Source organism: Panthera onca, chromosome B4 (genome assembly GCF_046562875.1).
Source record: "Panthera onca isolate mPanOnc1 chromosome B4, mPanOnc1 haplotype 2, whole genome shotgun sequence".
Taxonomy (NCBI): Eukaryota; Metazoa; Chordata; class Mammalia; order Carnivora; family Felidae; genus Panthera; species Panthera onca.
In genome coordinates, this window is record NC_138345.1 from 61,938,782 (window position 1) to 61,955,947 (window position 17,166).

General features: G+C 38.5%; 1 protein-coding gene and 1 long non-coding RNA gene across 3 annotated transcripts in view; one reads left to right on the plus strand and one right to left on the minus strand.

Moving 5' to 3' along the window:
* FAR2 (fatty acyl-CoA reductase 2) overlaps positions 1–17,166 on the plus strand; it is a 153,081-nt gene that overhangs the window by 35,064 nt on the left and 100,851 nt on the right. The gene's annotated exons all lie outside the window — the stretch shown is intronic.
* Positions 1,740–15,691, minus strand: LOC132694564 (uncharacterized). The gene is made up of 3 exons (XR_009617367.3): positions 15,085–15,691; positions 13,898–13,986; positions 1,740–1,919 (listed from the first exon to the last, which is right to left on the minus strand). It is a non-coding gene; the product is annotated as an uncharacterized LOC132694564 (long non-coding RNA).

Here is a 17,166-nt window from a genome sequence, read left to right on the forward strand (position 1 = left end):
AAAACATTTCTCCTCCCAAAGTTATCCAGAATTTGAGATGAGTGCTAGCTGTAAGTGAGAAAGGATTTAGGTCGCTCCACATTTCCCAGGAATCAGCCCATTCGTTTTTAAGCTGATGCTCTGTATGTTGTAGCTGTTGGTACAAAGTCATATATAAATCTATATTGTCAGAGAGGTGAGAAGAAAAGATACTGCGAAGGTGTGTCTGGACAGCATCCCAAGCTTGGGAGTGATTATAAGGAATGCCATTCATGCAGATAGGCTGGTAGGTAGGGTCGCAGGGCAGTTTAGAGTAGAGGAACAAGGCCTCCTGTCGCTTTTCAATAAATTTCGCTATGGTCTCAAGAATATTGAGGCTGGCTGAATACAAATTCTTTGGTAGTGTTGACCATAAATTTATTAAGGACATGGGCTCTCTGGATAGTATGATGCAGACTGATTCCAGCTACAGTGGCAGAGGTGATAATGCCTTCTGCTGCATGGATGCCCGTGATTAACAGGCCAAAAAATCTTTTTTGCCTTGCAACAGAGTGCCAGTGTCAAATAAGATTGGAAAGCGTATGTAGTCCTGATGGATGAGTATAGGTCTCAGAGCTATTAACAGGAACCCAGGCTGCGATGCTCTAAGTACTAACAAGGAGGAGACATTTAATTGGGTGATGTTATCATTATTTATGCAGGACGTAAACCAATCTTGGGAGATAGAGATATTATAATTATTTCCTAGTTGTCAGATCTGTAAGGTGGAGGTAGCAAAGAGAATGTAGGGAGAACGGATGCAAATAGTGGTCCATGCGAATTGGTTATTGTACAGGGAAGCCCAAGTTAGGTTAGCATGTTGTTTTACATAAATTTCACCGTGGCTAATAGTACAAGTGAAGAAGGGAAGCCCTAGCTTCCAAAGATTAACAATCCAAGGTCCTTTTAATTTCCCTTTATGTGCAGAAATTATAGGGGCCAAACAAACTTCCGGTTTTCCAAAAAATATTCTTCCTACTAGACTGGCCAAAGGATACGGTCTTATTAGAATATTTTGTTTCAAGATGTCCTCTAGGACCCCTGTCAATAACAGTCCAATTACCCCAGTGATTATGCTCAGACTCTCCATAATAGGTTGTCCAGGAAATAATGTTCCAGGGGTGGTCTGAATATTTGAGACTAGAGCAATTTACAACATTAGGAGTGTGAGATTTGCTTATTTTTTAAGGTATATCAAAGCTTATGGCTGTGAAAAAGGTAAAATTGTCTGGCTTTGTAGAGGTTTTGGGCTGGCTGTGCATGTGAAAGGCAGTTGATTTTTAGTTGGAGACAAGCAGATAAGTTGCTGAGTTTAGTAACACACATAGGAGGTGCTGGAGGAAGCCACCATTGAGGTCTTGGCATATAAAGCCAATGCTCTTGTTCAGTTTGGAAGGGCGGGTTAAGATCGGCTCCTTCCATGAACTCTATCATTATTGCTAACAGGAATATCCCAGGCTAGGAGTGTTAAGCTATCAAATATAGGTGGGTTAAGGAGATGAGCCCAATATGAATATTGAGCTTGGCCTGGACAAATGAGGGCAAGGAGTAGAATTAGGCTTACACCTATTGAATTTCTGTTAATGGCAGAAGTCATGGCTATCAGATGTGAATTAGGGGTATATGCAATATTGTTGTGTTGTAAGAGGATGCCGGCCTGGTTAGACAGGTGTTTTAAGGCTTCCCCATGTTACATCAGTGGCAAGGACTTGCATTTGTAGAGTGGCTTCAGGATGAGGAGTCCATGAAGAGGCTTCTTTCATCTTGAAGAAGGGGGCCAGTAGCCGCTCACTCAGAGTCATTCTCTGGATGTTCTGGTTTACTGGAAGATATCCTAAGGATCTCCATGATGCAGTGGTAAGAATTTACCGAACAAGAGGGAATCCACAGAAGTCTGGAATCTGAAAGAACACAAGCATATCCTCAACCCCAGATGAGAAGTTTAGTGTACCCAGTCCATGCGGGCCCCCCTTCAGGGGTTTTGCATAGTGCCATAAGGTGAGAGGGTTTGTCTTATTTTGAAGAATGTCACTCAGCTGCAGTTAGTCCTTGAGGATTGAGATTTAAAAAGTGAAGAGTAATCCTAGCAAGATCAAGAAGGAGCTGAGGTTGTAATGCAGACAGCCAGGGCTATCTCCCCCTTTTTGGTTTTTAACATGTTTTTGAGCGTAATATATGCTCATTTTACAATTGTTTGGCCTGGTGGATTACAAGGAATGGGTAACTCCAACCAAGCCTTAAGCAAAACAGCTTAAAAGGGCATGATGTCCTGTTGTTTTACCGTTTTGGTTAAAATTATATTTATTTACTTATTTATTTATTACCATTAACAAAAATGTATTATTTTTGTGGTTGTTGTAGGATGTACTAATTTTATTTTGGCTCAGCAGTAACTTACATATTGATCATTGGCCATTGAGGGAGGGGGCTAAACGGCCAAAGTCAAGGTCTATTTTCCTGTCATTTTTAGTAACGCCCATATAAATATGTTTTAGCCATGTAGATATCCATTTGTGGCATACAATGGGCTAAGTTTGGTAAAATGGCTCCCATGTATCTTAGTAAAAGCCCAATATATCATCCCTCTCTCATATGGCAGAGGCATCCATTTCTCTGCTAAACAGGAACAACACAAATGTGGAGGATTTGGAGGCTGGCCCCAAGAGTATTGCCATCATTTTCACAGCCTTTGGATCAAAGGAGGAAAATCTTTTATCTTAACCCTGTGTACTTTTAAAATCCATTTATTTTAACCTTAGTCTGTTCTGGCCACACAATTTTTTTTTTTTAAGATTTTTATTTATGAATCTTTTACAACTTTTCTTTGCATTTAGCTTTTGTCCCAAGCCATTTTTCTCCAAGTAACCAGTCTCATTTATGACAAAATTACTTTCTTTTACCTTTAATAAAAATATATTTCCATTTCTTATATCTTTCCTTTATATCTCCTACTTTCCATATACAGAGTTGCTTTTTTAAAATTTTTATCAGTTTTAACTACACTTAACAGAATTTTAACTCTTAGAAACCTTAGTCTCCAGTGAAAGCTAGGTAGTGACCAATTGTGAATTGTCTGTTACATTAGGAAATTTTTTAGGTGGTAGACTTATGAATCCATTAATCATAAAGCATGGATTTAACACTTCTAAATATTCTTTTTTTTTTTTGCAACAAGTCAAAAGTACAGACCCACATCTAGTGATTAGTGTTTTATCTTTTTATCTCATTAGATACCAATGAATTTATCTTAATTTATTATGCAAGCAAAACATTAACGTTTTAGGTTACAAACACTTCAAAAGCTATCTTAACAATTACCCATGAAAACTATGAGGCAAAGTTAACTATTACTTTAAGTCATCCTTTTGCTAACACAAGATTGGAACAGCGAGAACATGAGCTTATTTGACCTTTAGTAAGCCTTAGTAAAATAAAGTTTTATATTTAATGCTGATAACGTTAAAGACAGATCCAATAGACTTAAATTAGTTTAAACACCAAATATGTTTCATTTACCACTTAAATCCTAGGAAGCTTGCTAAAACCTCAGGAAGTTATTATAAAGCACATCCTAAATAGGATTACAGATCATTACAAATCTTGAAACTTTATTATTTAACCAACGTGGCAATAAAAGATCCTAAAGGCGAATGTATAGTATTATATAGTTGTTAGCGAAACTTAGCTCCTTTAACATTGAGAAGTTTTAACTAGGCAATTAAAAACCTAAGATGAAGCCTAAAGCTTTGGTTTTCTGGCAGACAAAAGAGAGAAAAAAAACCTTTTGTTTACATTGTCTTATCAAGAACAGAACAGTCCAAGAAAACTTTGCTTTTCGAACAGAGAGAAGAGCAGAATTTTAACCTTATACCGGTGTACTTTTAAAATTTTATTCATCTCAACTTTAGTAGAATAAAGTTTTATAATTTAAAAGACATGCCTATCTTAATAATATTTTATCTGTGTCCCCTTAAAAGTTTACCATTGTTAATTTTTTCCGTGGAACCAGTGAGGAAATTTAAAGTCTAAGAGAGGGTTTTTTGCCTTTTGACAGCCTGCGGAGGAGGAGTGCCTTCTGAGGTTTTGAAGAGTCATATAAGCAGGCACACCCCAGGAGGTACAGAAACAGGAGGAGGGGGAAGGGAAGGCAGAAAAGGTGAGGAACTACCAAGAGGCCTGAAGGCAGACAGAGGCACAGAGGGCAGAGAAAAGAGTTCATGTGGTCCTAAAGCCTGTCAGCTCAGATAGATGAGCAGATACCGATTTTTGTTTTGTTTTGTATTATTTGTTTTGTTTTGTTTTTGTTTTCCACTAGTGGAATTAAGCAGTCCATGTCGGGCCAGAGAAGACAGGGAAGTTTCCCGAAACAAAAGGAGTTTCAGCAGCTGCTTGGGAATATTCCTTAAAATCTCTATCCCAAGGTAGACTAGCCAGAGACAATTGGCTCTAATCATCACAGTTATTAATCCAGGAAATGAATGAGGGAGAAGCCTTCACATATGGTTACAGTGACCACAGAGTATAGGGAGAAACAGAGAGAGAGTTACAGTCCCCTATATCAGGGAGCCTATATAAAATACACTGCACCACACTATTTCAGTGCATTGTTTTATTGACAATGATTGGAAGTTAGGCCACTGCCTTGGTTGGGAACACTGCCCTGTGTCAGACAGTTGTTTAAAAGACACCGGAATAGCAGTGGCAAAGTTTTACATAGCACTAGTTACATAGGCATCATGAAACTCTTGGGCACAGACAGCATACTGGGCTGGGGTCCAAATGATGTTCTTAAGAGAGCCCCAGTCCCAGGCGCACATGGAATGAGTGCCATGAATATTTTCTAAAATACTGATTGTAAAAGGGCTGTGGTGGACATACAGCGGAACTGATTTTTGCAATTCTTTTCTATTGGAAAGAGCAGGCCTTCGTCGCCCCATTGCCCATTTTGCCTGACAATGGGAAAGAGCTGCAGTTTACCAGCCTTATGGGCTGCTTTAATATACTTTTGCATTGGGATGAGGACTTTATCAGAGCCAGTTGGTGAGGTTTTCAGAGGCTCAATATCTTTCCACCCTTTTGGGGGAGGGGGAGTATCTTCTGGCTGTAAAGGAGCCAGAGGCACAATCTGAGTATAGGGGAGGGAGGTTTTTCCTCCTTTTTAGGTATCTCTGTGTCTTCCTATGCACTGTCCCACCTCTGCAGGGAGGGGCAGTGTGGACAGTTGACCAGGTGAGGATTACTTAAGGGGGGACATTAGCCCCTTTAGAATGCCTGTCTTCAACGTTTTCTCTACTCTTTTACACACTTTAAGATCATAAGTTCCTTGTTCTGGGAACCAAGGGCAATTTTGTTGGACAGCCAATAATCTAAGGCGAGCCTTGTAATTTAGAATAGTCCCTGCTGTTCCTCCTAAGGACTGAAGAATTCAAATATAGTGCTTTTGTTCAGGGGCTAGGGAGTCAGGGGGAGGTAATTTCCCATCGGAGATCTCTCAAAAAGTTCCACAGCAGCAAATCCTAATATAGTTTTGCTTTATCCCTTACCTCATCAGGTAGAGACTGTACCCAGTGCGGGTTTTTTTTCTGGGAGCTCCTTTACCATTCCACGGGGTCCTGCAGTCCTTGTGTTGCACCACCTGGCCATGTCAGCCCCCTGCACACTTCAGCCAGTAGTCCACTTTCCTTCTGTCACGTTGGGGTCACCATCTGTCATAGACTCTAAGTCTAAAGTTCTCTTTTGGCCAACAAGAGAGCGAATGCAGGATTAAAGCAAGAGATGGCTAATGTCTGGGAAAAACAAGAGCCCTGAATAAGGGTTCTTGCCCCATATTTATTTAGATCAGAAGGCTTACAAACGTGATGGACATGTACAAAGAGACAAACTGGGGACATTAACTTGGGGACGTGAGGCAAGAGGGGGGTTTTGAAGATATTTGTTGTTTGAGGTTTGGGTCAACAAAATCCTGACGCCAGGCAGATGGGTAGATGGTTTTTAACGACAGACAGGAGGCGCCCTGTCTGTTTAACTTAGCTAGCCTAGTGGATGAGACAGATGGGGGAATAACCTGAGGGTTAATAAGGCATCGTTTCTTTTGTTAACCATCTCAGCTCTAGGCTGCCTTGCATGCCGCACAGTGGTCCATAGTGGAATTGACCAATTTACCTAACCTGGCCCTATCCTCCAGGATAGCAGCTTTTCTTCTATAGTACTAAATTGGCGGTGCCTACACCCTGAACATCTAATCCTGTTTATTGCATATACCTATGTATTGGGCACCTTTGCACCCGTTCCTATTTGGGGCCTTTGTCCCTCTCTCTATTCTGGGAGCTCTGCATCCCCTCTCTATTTTGGGGTTCCATTGCACCTCCTTAGTTTTGGAGCCTTTGAACCTCTGTTCTTGGGGTGACTTTTTACCCCCCATTCTTGGGTTGCCTATCTGGTTTATCCAAACTTGGGTGTGAGCATTTTATGACTTTGTATTTGTTTATGCCTTGTTAGCCCATTGGTATAAGCCCGGAGGATTCCTTAAGCCTATCCCCACAGGTTCTTTTCCAGGATTGCTTTTGCTCTTTGGGGTCTTCTCTGGTTCCATACAAATTTTAGGATTATTTGTTCTAGCTCTGTGAGGAATGCTAGTGTTATTTTGATAGGGATTGCATTGAATATGTATATTACATTGAGTATATCGACATTTTAACAATATTTGTTCTTCCAATTCATGAGCATGGAATGATTTTCCATTTTTTAGTGTCTTCTTCAATTTCTTTCATAAGCTTTCTATAGTTTTCATTGTATAGATTTTTCACCTCTTTCATTAGGTTTATTCCTAGGTATTTGATGGTTTTTGATACAATTGTAAATAGGATCAATTCCTTGATTTCTCTTTCTGCTACTTCATTATTGGTGTATAGAAATGCAACTGATTTCTGTACATGGATTTTATATCCTGCGACTTTGCTGAATTCATGGATCAGTTCTAGCAGTTTTTTTGGTGGAGTCTTTTGGGTTTTCCACATAGAGTATCATGTCTGTGAAGAGTAAAAGTTTGACTTCCTCCTTGCCAATTTGGATGCTTTTTATTTCTTTGTGTTTTATGATTGCTGAGGCTAGGACTTCCAACACTATACTATGTTGTATACCAGTGGTGAGAGTGGACGTCCTTGTCATGTTCCTGACCTTAGGGGGAAAACTCTCAGTTTTCTTCCCATTGAGGATGAGATTAGTGGTGGGTCTTTTGTATATGGCTTTTATGGTCTTGAGGTATGATCGTTCTATCCCTACTTTCTTGAGGGTTTTTATCAAGAAAGGATGCTGTATTTTCTCAAATGCTTTCTCTGCATCTATTGAGAGGATCATGTGGTTCTTATCATTTCTTTTATGAATGTGATATATCACATTGATTGATTTGCAGATGTTGAACCAGCCCTGCCTCCTAGGAATAAATCCCACTGGATCATGGTGAATAATTCTTTGCATGTATTGTTGGATCTGGTTGGCTGGTATCTTGTTGAGAATTTTTGCATCCATGTTCATCAGGAAAGTTGGTGGGAAATTGTTCCTTTTTAGTGGGGTCTTTGATTTTGGAATCAGGGTAATCCTGCCATCATAGAATGAGTTTAGAAGTTTTCTTTCCATTTCTATTTTTTGGAACAGCTTCAAAAGAATAGGTGTTAACTCTTCTTTAAATGTTCAGTAGAATTCCCCTGGGAAGCCATCCAGCCCTGTACTCTTGTTTGTTGGGAGATTTTTGATTACTGATTCAATTTCTTTACTCATTATGGGTCTGTTCAAATTTTCTATTTCTTCCTATTTCAGTTTTGGTAGTTTATATGTTTCTAGGAATTTGTCCATTTCTTCCAGATTGTGCAATTTGTTGGCATATAATTGCTTATAATATTCTTTTATTATTTTTTGAGTTTCTGTGGTGTTGGTTGTGATCTCTCCTCTTTCACTCATGATTTTATTTATTTGGGCCCTTTATTTTTTCTTTTTGATCAGTCTGGCTAAGGATTTGTTAGTTTTATTAATTCTTTCAAAAAACCAGCTCCTGGTTTCATTGATTTGTTCTGTTTCTTTCTTCCCCCCTTCCCCCCGATATTTATTTCTGCTCTAATCTTTATTATTTCCCTTCTTCTGCTGGCTTGGGTTTTATTTGATTTTCTTTTTCCAGCTCTTTTAGATGGAAGGTTAGGTTGTATATTTGAGAACATTCTTCCTTCTTTAGGAAGGCCTAGATTACTATATACTTCCTCCTATGACTGCCTTTGCTGCATCCCAGCAGTTTGGGCTGTCATGTTTTCATTTTCATTGGTTTCCATGTACTTTTTTAATTTCCTCTTTAATTTCTTGGTTAACCCATTCATTCTTTTATAGGTTGTTCTTTAATCTCCAAGTATTCATGGTCTTTCCAAGTTTTTTCTTGTGGCTAATTTTGAGTTTCATAGCATTGTGCTCTAAAAATATGCAAGATATGATCTCGATCTTTTTGTACTTGTGGAGGGCTGATTTGTGTCCCAGTATGTGATCTATTCTGGAGAATGTTCCATGTGAACTCGAGAAGAATGTGTATTCTGCTGCTTTAGGATGAAATGTTCTGAATATATCTAAGTCCGTCTGGGCCAATGTGTCATTCAAAGCCATTGTTTCCTTGTTGATTTTCTGCTTAAATGATCTGTCCATTGTTGTGAGTGGGATATTGAAGTTCCCTACCATTATGGTATTATTTTCAATGAGTTTCTTTATGTTTGTGATTAATTGATTTATGTATTTGGGTCTTCCACGTTGTGGGGGGGGTATATATTTACAATTGTTAGATATTCTTGGTGGGTAGACCCCTTAATTATGATATAATGCCCTTCTTCATCTCTTGTTACAGTCTTTATTTTAAAATCTAGATTGTCTGATATAAGTATGGCTACTCTGGCTTTCTTTTGCCAACCATTGGCATGATAGATGGTACTCCATCCCCTTACTTTTGATCTGCAGGTGTCCTTAGGTCTAAAGTGGGTCTTTTGCGAGTAGCATATAGATGGATCTTGTTTTCATATCTATTCTGATACCCTGTGTCTTTTGATTGGAGCGTTTAGTCTATTGACATTTAAAGTGAGTACTGAAAGATATGAATTTAGTGCCCTTGTGTTGCCTGTAGAATTGGTGTTTCTGGTGATGTTCTCTGGTCCTTTCCAGTCTCTGTTGATTTTGGTCTTTTTTGTTTTGTTTCATCTTTTCTCCACTCAAAGAGTCCCCCTTAAAATTTCTTGCAGGTCTGGTTTAGTGGTCTTGAACTCCTTTAGTTTCTGTTTTTCTGGAAAACTCTTTATTTCTCCTTCTATTTTGAATGAAGACTTGCTGGATAAAGAATCCTTGGCTGCATATTTTTCCAATTCAGCACGTTGAATATATCCTGCCATTCCTTTCTGGCCTGCCAAGTTTCTGTGGATAGGTCTGCTGTGAACCTAGTCTGTCTTCCCTTATAGGTTAAGGACTTTTTTCCCTTACTGCTTTCATAATTCTTTCCTTGTCTGTGTGTTTTGTGAATTTGACTATGATATGCCTTGATGATGGTCAGTTTTTGTTGAATCTAATGGGAGTTCTCTGTGCTTCCTGGATTATGATGTTTGTGTCCTTCCCAAATTAGGAAAGTTTTCTGCTATAATTTGCTCACATAAACCTTCTGCCCGTTTTTCTCTTTCTTCATGTTCTGGGACGCCTATGATTCAGATGTTGTTGCTTTTTAATAAGTCACTGAGTTCTCTAAGTCTTGTATTGTGCTCTTTTGCCTTTGTTTCTCTCTTTTTGTTCTGCTTCATTATTCTCCATAATTTTGTTTTCTGTATTGCTGATTTGCTGCTCTACTTTGTCCATCCTTGCCGCTGTGGCATCTATTCAAGATTGCAGTTCAGTTATAGCATTTTTTATTTCATCCTGACTAGCTTTTACTTCTTTTATCTCCATAGAAAGGGATTCTGTGCTTTTTTCAGGCCCAGCTATTATTCTTATTATCGTGGTTCTAAATTCTAGTTCAGACGTCTTGCTTATATCTGTGTTGATTAAGCCTGTGGTTGGTATTTCTTTCTGTTATTTCTTTGGGGGTTAATTCCTTTGTTTTATCCTTTTGAAGGAAGAAAAAAATTAATAAAATAAAAACTAAAAATTACAAAATTAAAGGCAAAAAAATCAAGTAAAAGAAGCTAGATCTTAGGTGTGTTTTGGCCTGCCTTTTGAAAGAAGCTTGATAGAATGGAGAAAAAAGGGAAAGAAAAAAAAAGGAAAAAGGTAAGAAAAAATTTAAAAATTAAAAAAACATAGAATAAAATGAAATAAAGAAATTTAAATAGAATAATTTTTTCAAAAATGAAAAAATAAAGTAAAAAAATTTTTAAGGGGCGCCTGGGTGGCTCAGTCAGTTAAGCTGCCGACTTCGGCTCAGGTTATGATCTCGTGGTCCGTGAGTTCGAGCCCCACGTCGGGCTCTGTGCTGACAGCTCGGAGCCTGGAGCCTGTTTCAGATTCTGTGTCTCCCTCTCTCTGACCCTCCCCTGTTCATGCTCTGTCTCTCTCTGTCTCAAGAATAAATAAACGTTAAGAAAAAAAGTTAAAAAAAAATTTTAAGTGAAAGAATTAAAAATTAAAAAAAAATAAAATTTTCTGTATTGAAGAAAAAGGAAAAAAAACACAATTTAATCAAAGAAACAAAAAAAACCCAAAAACCACCTAATAAATGAACCAGTAAACAGAATGAAACCCAAATGAATTTACATCCAGTTTCCCCTAGAACTGAAACTATGAAGCCCTCAATAGTCTGTATACTAAGCAGGTGGAGGGACTCTTGCTGGTCTCCTGGGGGATGTGCTTGGAGGGTTCATTTGGGCGGGGATTGATGTAATGGCTCCATTCTTCACTAGGTGGCACTGCTTAGCTTACTGGGGTGGATTAGTGTGGTGCACACGCATAGACAGGAGAGGTGGAAATCAAGTTCCCCTCCTTTGTCTCAGACCTCTGTCCACTCCCTGCCTTCACCCTGTCCCTGCCCAAGTTGTCCACCTGCCAATCAGCACCTCCCTCCAGAGTTTTATCTCAGATGGGTTTGTGTTTCAAAATCCCATAATTCAGAGACCTCTGCAGCTTGGACCCACAACTCCTTGGGGGAGGGTCTTACTGAGCAATGGCCGGGTTCTGGCTTGCCCCAGAAAATGTTCCTGTAGTCGTGCAGCAGCAGAGGTTCAGAGATTATGGCAAACCACAACACACAGCCAGCATCAGGTTTCACTGCATTCTGGGCATCTTTATTCCAACACCAGCAAACATGGCTGCTCTCCAGGTTCTGCTGGGACCTTTGCCCGTGGGGAGACCTTATGGCATCTACCAAATGCACTCCAAGTGAGGGAACCGTTTCTCCCCGTGTGGCACATGGACCCCTCAGAACCTGCTGCTTGCTCCTGGGGATTTGCCCCACTTCCTCACCAGAGCACTGCCAGGCACTGAGCTCTGGAACTTCAGACTCTGTGCTCCACTGTTTATAGAATTCTGGTGGTATTGAAAGCCTCTCCTTTTATTCCCATCAATAGTTTTGGGGAACAGATTTCTTATTCAGTCCCCTGCGTGCATTTTCACTCTTTCTCTCTCTTTCCTTCCAGCTACTTTTGGGGAAGCGTTTTTCCTGCACTCTCCCCCTTTCTCTGTCCTTCTCTGCAAAAACAGCTCCCTACCCTCCATGACTTTTCTCTGCCCCAGTGCACCTCTCTGCACCATGTACCTTCCAAATTCTGTGGCTCAAGTTATGCAGATTGTTGTGTTGATCCTCAGATCAATTTCCTAGGTGTGCAAAATGGTTTGGTGCAGATCTAACTGTATTTCAGGGATGAGACAAGTTGAGGGTCTCCATGCTGCTCCTCCATCTTGATCACAATTCCAAAAATCAGATAATTTAGATAAAATGCAGAGGTTCCTGTAACAAAGGGGCACCTGGGTAGCTCAGTAAGTTAAGCATTTGACTCTTGGTTTCAACTCAGTTCATGATCCCACCTTTTCCTTTACATCAAATTCAAAAATGGGTGAGTCAATACACCACAGTAATTCCTACTGATTGTTTTGTTATTACACTTCCACAAATTAAATCGATTAAATTGTCTTTTATGATTGTGTGAGTTTGAATGTTCTGAGTAAATAAGAATTATCAGGTTCTTTATGAAACCTTACAACATTTTAGAGTACCAAAACCCAAAGGACCAGAGGAAACTAACTTGGAAATAAAAGATGTTACTATTTATTAAACATTTCCTATGTGCTTGGTACTATGATGGATGCTTATGTATGCAAACTCATTTAATCCTCTCAACATGCTCTATGGACAGATGAGGTTAATGAACTTTCCCCAGTTATACAGTAAACAGTGGAACTAGCACTTGAAACTAGTTCTGGATAACTCCAAAATCCTAGAGTTCTTTAAATTTGTTTTTATTGTGTATTTATTTTTGAGAGACGGAGTGTGAGCAGGGGAGGGGCAGAGAGAAAAGGAGACACAGAATCTGAAGCAGGCTCCAGGCTCTGAGTTGACAGCACAGAGCCAGATGTGGGGCTCAAACTCACGAACTGCAAGATCATGACCTGAGCCGAAGTCGGACACTTAATCAACTAAGCCATCTAGGCACTCCATAAAATCCTAGAGTTCTTTAAAAACTACTCATGTTTTTGCAGATTTCTAGTTCAGCAAATAATATTTGTTATATGTTATTCAAGTAGTTCAAAGGTTCTATAAAATAACGCATTTGTGCCTGAAATACCAAAGTCAACTAATACATCTAATTTAATTAAGGAGCGACGCCCATTTCTTGAGCATCAGCTTTTATAACAATGAATGCAACATAAGAGTCTGGTCAACATGAAATAAAACTGAAAGTGGAATATAAAGAAAAAGAGAGTTGACAGAAAGACCTTGGCTCCTTAAGTGGCACTCTTTTCTCATTTCTGTGTATACCTGTAAATTAGTGGCTACATTGCAGGTATCAATATTTTTTTAAATATAATAGCAATAGAATTAAAATACTGACATTTTTAGTTATGCAGCTTTTCAACCTTAGCATTTACAGTAGTGGGTCAGAAGCTTGCCCTGATTTGCCTTTCAAAGCACAGTAAAGTGTTTAATAGACAATGTAATAGACCCAGGCTATCCTGAGTTGTAATACAAAAGCTTAGCGTGTCTATTTTCTCTTACCTGCTTCATTTAACTACTGCCCCCTGCAGACATTCTAGTTTCCCTCCCATAAAATAGAACTGTTCCTTCAAATGGACTATGTATTGTTTCTTAAAGAAATACAGTTGTGTTTCCATATGATAAATGAAAGCAAAAGGTGAAGATGTGTTGTAGTAATCCGTTGGAGGGATTATCATTTCCAAGACTAGTCTTCAGCTTCTCAGTTTCTGAAATTTGGTCTTGGCATCATTAGGTTTAATGGAATGGATTCCCAGTATATGAACTCACAAGGAATTGATGTATAAACTAGAACTCAGTTTATTAGGTTTCTGTTGGATGCAGATTTCTTCCTAGGTACTATAATTATTATGCCTTCATTGAAATGGACCCTCCTTCCAGTGTCATTGTGACTGGGTGTTGTGGCCAGTCCATAGAGTTGAGATGGATAACCACCCAAAATTTGGTCTGGATTCCCAAACTGATGATGCCAGACACACACACACCAAGAAGTGTCAAAAGGTTTTATATTCCCATAATGAAGCTTTCCATAGAGAGTAGGGTGGGCCTCTCAATCTGATCTGAAAATAGCTTGAAAGAGCTGTGAAAGAAAGGAGACTGGCTTTGAGTTTTCATGGTAGGTAGGGGCTGGAGCTGGAGTGACGGTTTTAGTGCATGGTTTAAACTTACTGCTTGTGGCACAGCACCTGGGCCTTCTTAACAGCTTGTCCGGATCTGAGATAGAATGGGGGGAGGGCGAGGTAAGGCTTGAAAAGTGTCTGTAATCAAACATCAAATAATGGAGTCAGACTTTTTATTACATTGAGTCCTCAGACTTTAAGAAAGGTTGTTTAGTTAACAGAATTAGTGCAACGTGTAGTGAGTATGCTTGAAATCATTCATATAGAGTATGGTGGAGAAGTGTGAGCTTAAGCCCCTCTGGCTTCCACAATATCAGGCTTTTATATCTCTGTCTTTGCATTACCATTACCATTAGGTGGAAAAATCTAAATTCTTGTTCTTTACTTCTACTCATGAGATTTTTTTTTTGAACACTTTCTTTGTTATTAAATAATTCAGTAATTTTTCTGACCCAGTCTTTCTTGCTGTTTAGCCAGGGTATTAGCATATCTTTTTTGGTGATTTCTTCAAATTAGCAAAACTCATCTGTTGTGGGGATAATTGAATTATTTTAATTCACAGTATTCTAAGAAATTGTACTATCTACCACCTACAACCACTTTCATTTTTTTCTTCTAAATTGGTGATAGTGAATTTTCCTTGTATTGTTTATGAAGGCTCACCTTGCATTTTATTTCAGAACATTGACCTTATTCTCCTATATCACCATTTAAAATGAAAATAAATATGTACATTGTGGAATACTGGTAACAACAAAGAACATTCCTACAAACAACTATTAAATGCATGAAGGGTAAAGCAGCAACATTGAGATCATTTCTGAATGATTGTTACCAACTGTTCTGTACTTCCACTGAGAAGAGAACCAAAGAATATATTCAAAGCAAAATAGAAAAGATTCAGAATACACTTATATCTGCAAAAACAAGGAAGAATCGGAGAAAACCCTCCTTTAAAGGACTTCTTTTAAAAAATTTATTTTTAAATCTGCTTATAAGGAGAACAAAGTAGATCCAGTGACTATAACAGTCTAAGTCAGTGGTTCTTCACCTATTTGGAGTCAGGTCTGTGGGAGAATTGCTAAAAGTCCTCAGTGGAGGGAAAATTCACATGAAGCAACATTTGCATTTGACTTGTATGTGCATTATATTATTCAATAATAACTTTATGCTTTGTGGCAAATAAAAGTCATTCCAAAGGGCAAGAATTGGTTTCATAAGGTATGTGGTCCTTACCAGAACTGTTTCTCATAGTTGGATGGTTGTGTTCACTTACAGCTTCCAATTTGTCTCTAAGCCCATCTTCGTGTTTTTTCACTCAACTATTACCCCATTTTTAGAACTGAAATATAAAATGCATAGTCTTATATTTATATGAACATGTTGAAGGTACAAAAGCCCTGTAACCTACAAAGGCTTATAGGATCAGATATGCAAACAGTAATAGCAACCTTTGTACCAGGCAGCATACAAAGCAGTATCTCATTTAATTCTCTAATAACTTTATGATGTGGTTATTAATTCCACTCATTGATGAGGGAGCTGAGGCTTAGAAAAAGTCAGTGATTTGCCTGAGTATTCATTGAGCACCTCCTGAACATCTGATACTGGAGAGGAAGATGCAAATGAAACAAAACATGGAGTCAGTAAGCTTTCAAAACTAAAAGTTTCTTCTTAATTTTTTAAAAGTTCCAGTAATTAATACGTGGTGTTGTGTTGGTTCCAAGTGTACAATACAGTGATTTGCAATTCTATATGTTACCCACTGCTCATCACAATAAGTGTACTCTTGTTCCTCTTCACTTATTACACTCATCCCCCTACCCACCTCCCTCCCCCACCCCCCGGCATAAAAAACTAAAAGTTTTTTTTTCTTAATTAATTGCATTTTCAAAATGTCTATGTTGGAAATTATGTTCTAGCCTTGTAGTTTAATGATACCCCAAACTAATGATATGGAGAGTTGACTTCTAAAACTCTACAAGTGTTCATTTAAGAAATGGTGTATTCAGGGGCCTGGGTGGCTCAGTTGGTTGAGCATCCAACTTCGGCTCAGGTCGTGATCTCATGAGTTCATGAGTTCGAGCCCCATGTTGGACTCTGTGCTGACACCTCAGAGCCACGAGTCTGCTTCAGATTCTGTATCTCCCTCTCTCCCTTCCCCTCCCCTGCTTGTGCTCTGTCACTCAAAAGTAAATAAACATTTAAAAAAATGAAATGATATATTCTATCACAGGCTTTGTTAATAGTGACAGCCAAGCAAACAGATATATCCCAGATATTTTAGTTCAGGACAAAATATTCAGGATATTTTAATTTGGACTTAATGCAAGACAATTTCTATGAACCAAAGTTCATCTCCCTTGTCTGTACATACATGAAATAATTAATATAGCTTAATGGTGACATTAAGTGTACTTCAAATAGATGTGACATTGCTACCTCTTTATTTATAGTTGTGAACAGCTGTGTACTTTAAAAATAACAAACTTTTTTAAAAGACAAAAAAAGAATAGAAGAGAAAGGAAAACTATGCTTAAGGAGTTTCTTTTTATGCTTACTATTTGAAATAGCTTTATATAAAGGCAATTTATATTCTCTCCCATTATTCTTTTACATTTAAATATCATAGCAACTTCCCTTTTAAGGATTATCGCTAATATTCATAGCTTTGTCATAAAGGACAAAGACTTTAGAGTCTTAATGCTTTGATGTAATATTTTCCTTTTTTGTAAATGGAAATTAAAAAACTGAAGCATAAAAATGTTGTGTGTCAGTGAAGCAATGATCCTATCAACACTATACTTCCACCTATACAGGTAGTGATTTTTGAATCTAAAGATACTTTCTTCATCACAGCCACTGTTTTCCTTTCTACCCCAAATCTTCACATTCCCTACTTTTCCTGAAACTCCGGGAGTATTTGAAGCTCCTTAATTTCCTCTGTTTCCTTTCTCTTTGACCTTTGCATTCATCCATCTACTTGGTAAACATTTATTCTAAATTGGCAGATGGTAGGCAGGTGCTAGAGATACAAAGATAAAATCCTATTCCTGTTCTCAAGGTACTTAAAGTCTAAAGGGAAAGGCAGATTTGGAAACTATTGCACTGTCCCCTGGTAAATACCACTGGAGTTCTAGGAAGAGCATTGACCAGTCAGGGGTTGAGCTGGGCCTATTAAGAAAGCCAAATGTGTGTGTGCCTAAAGTGCAAGCATATGTTAGGAGATGTGGGAGAAGTTGAAAATGGAAAAGCATACAAAGACCAGCTTGCCTATCCCTTATTATACACCACAATTGGGAATTCAGACTTTATCAT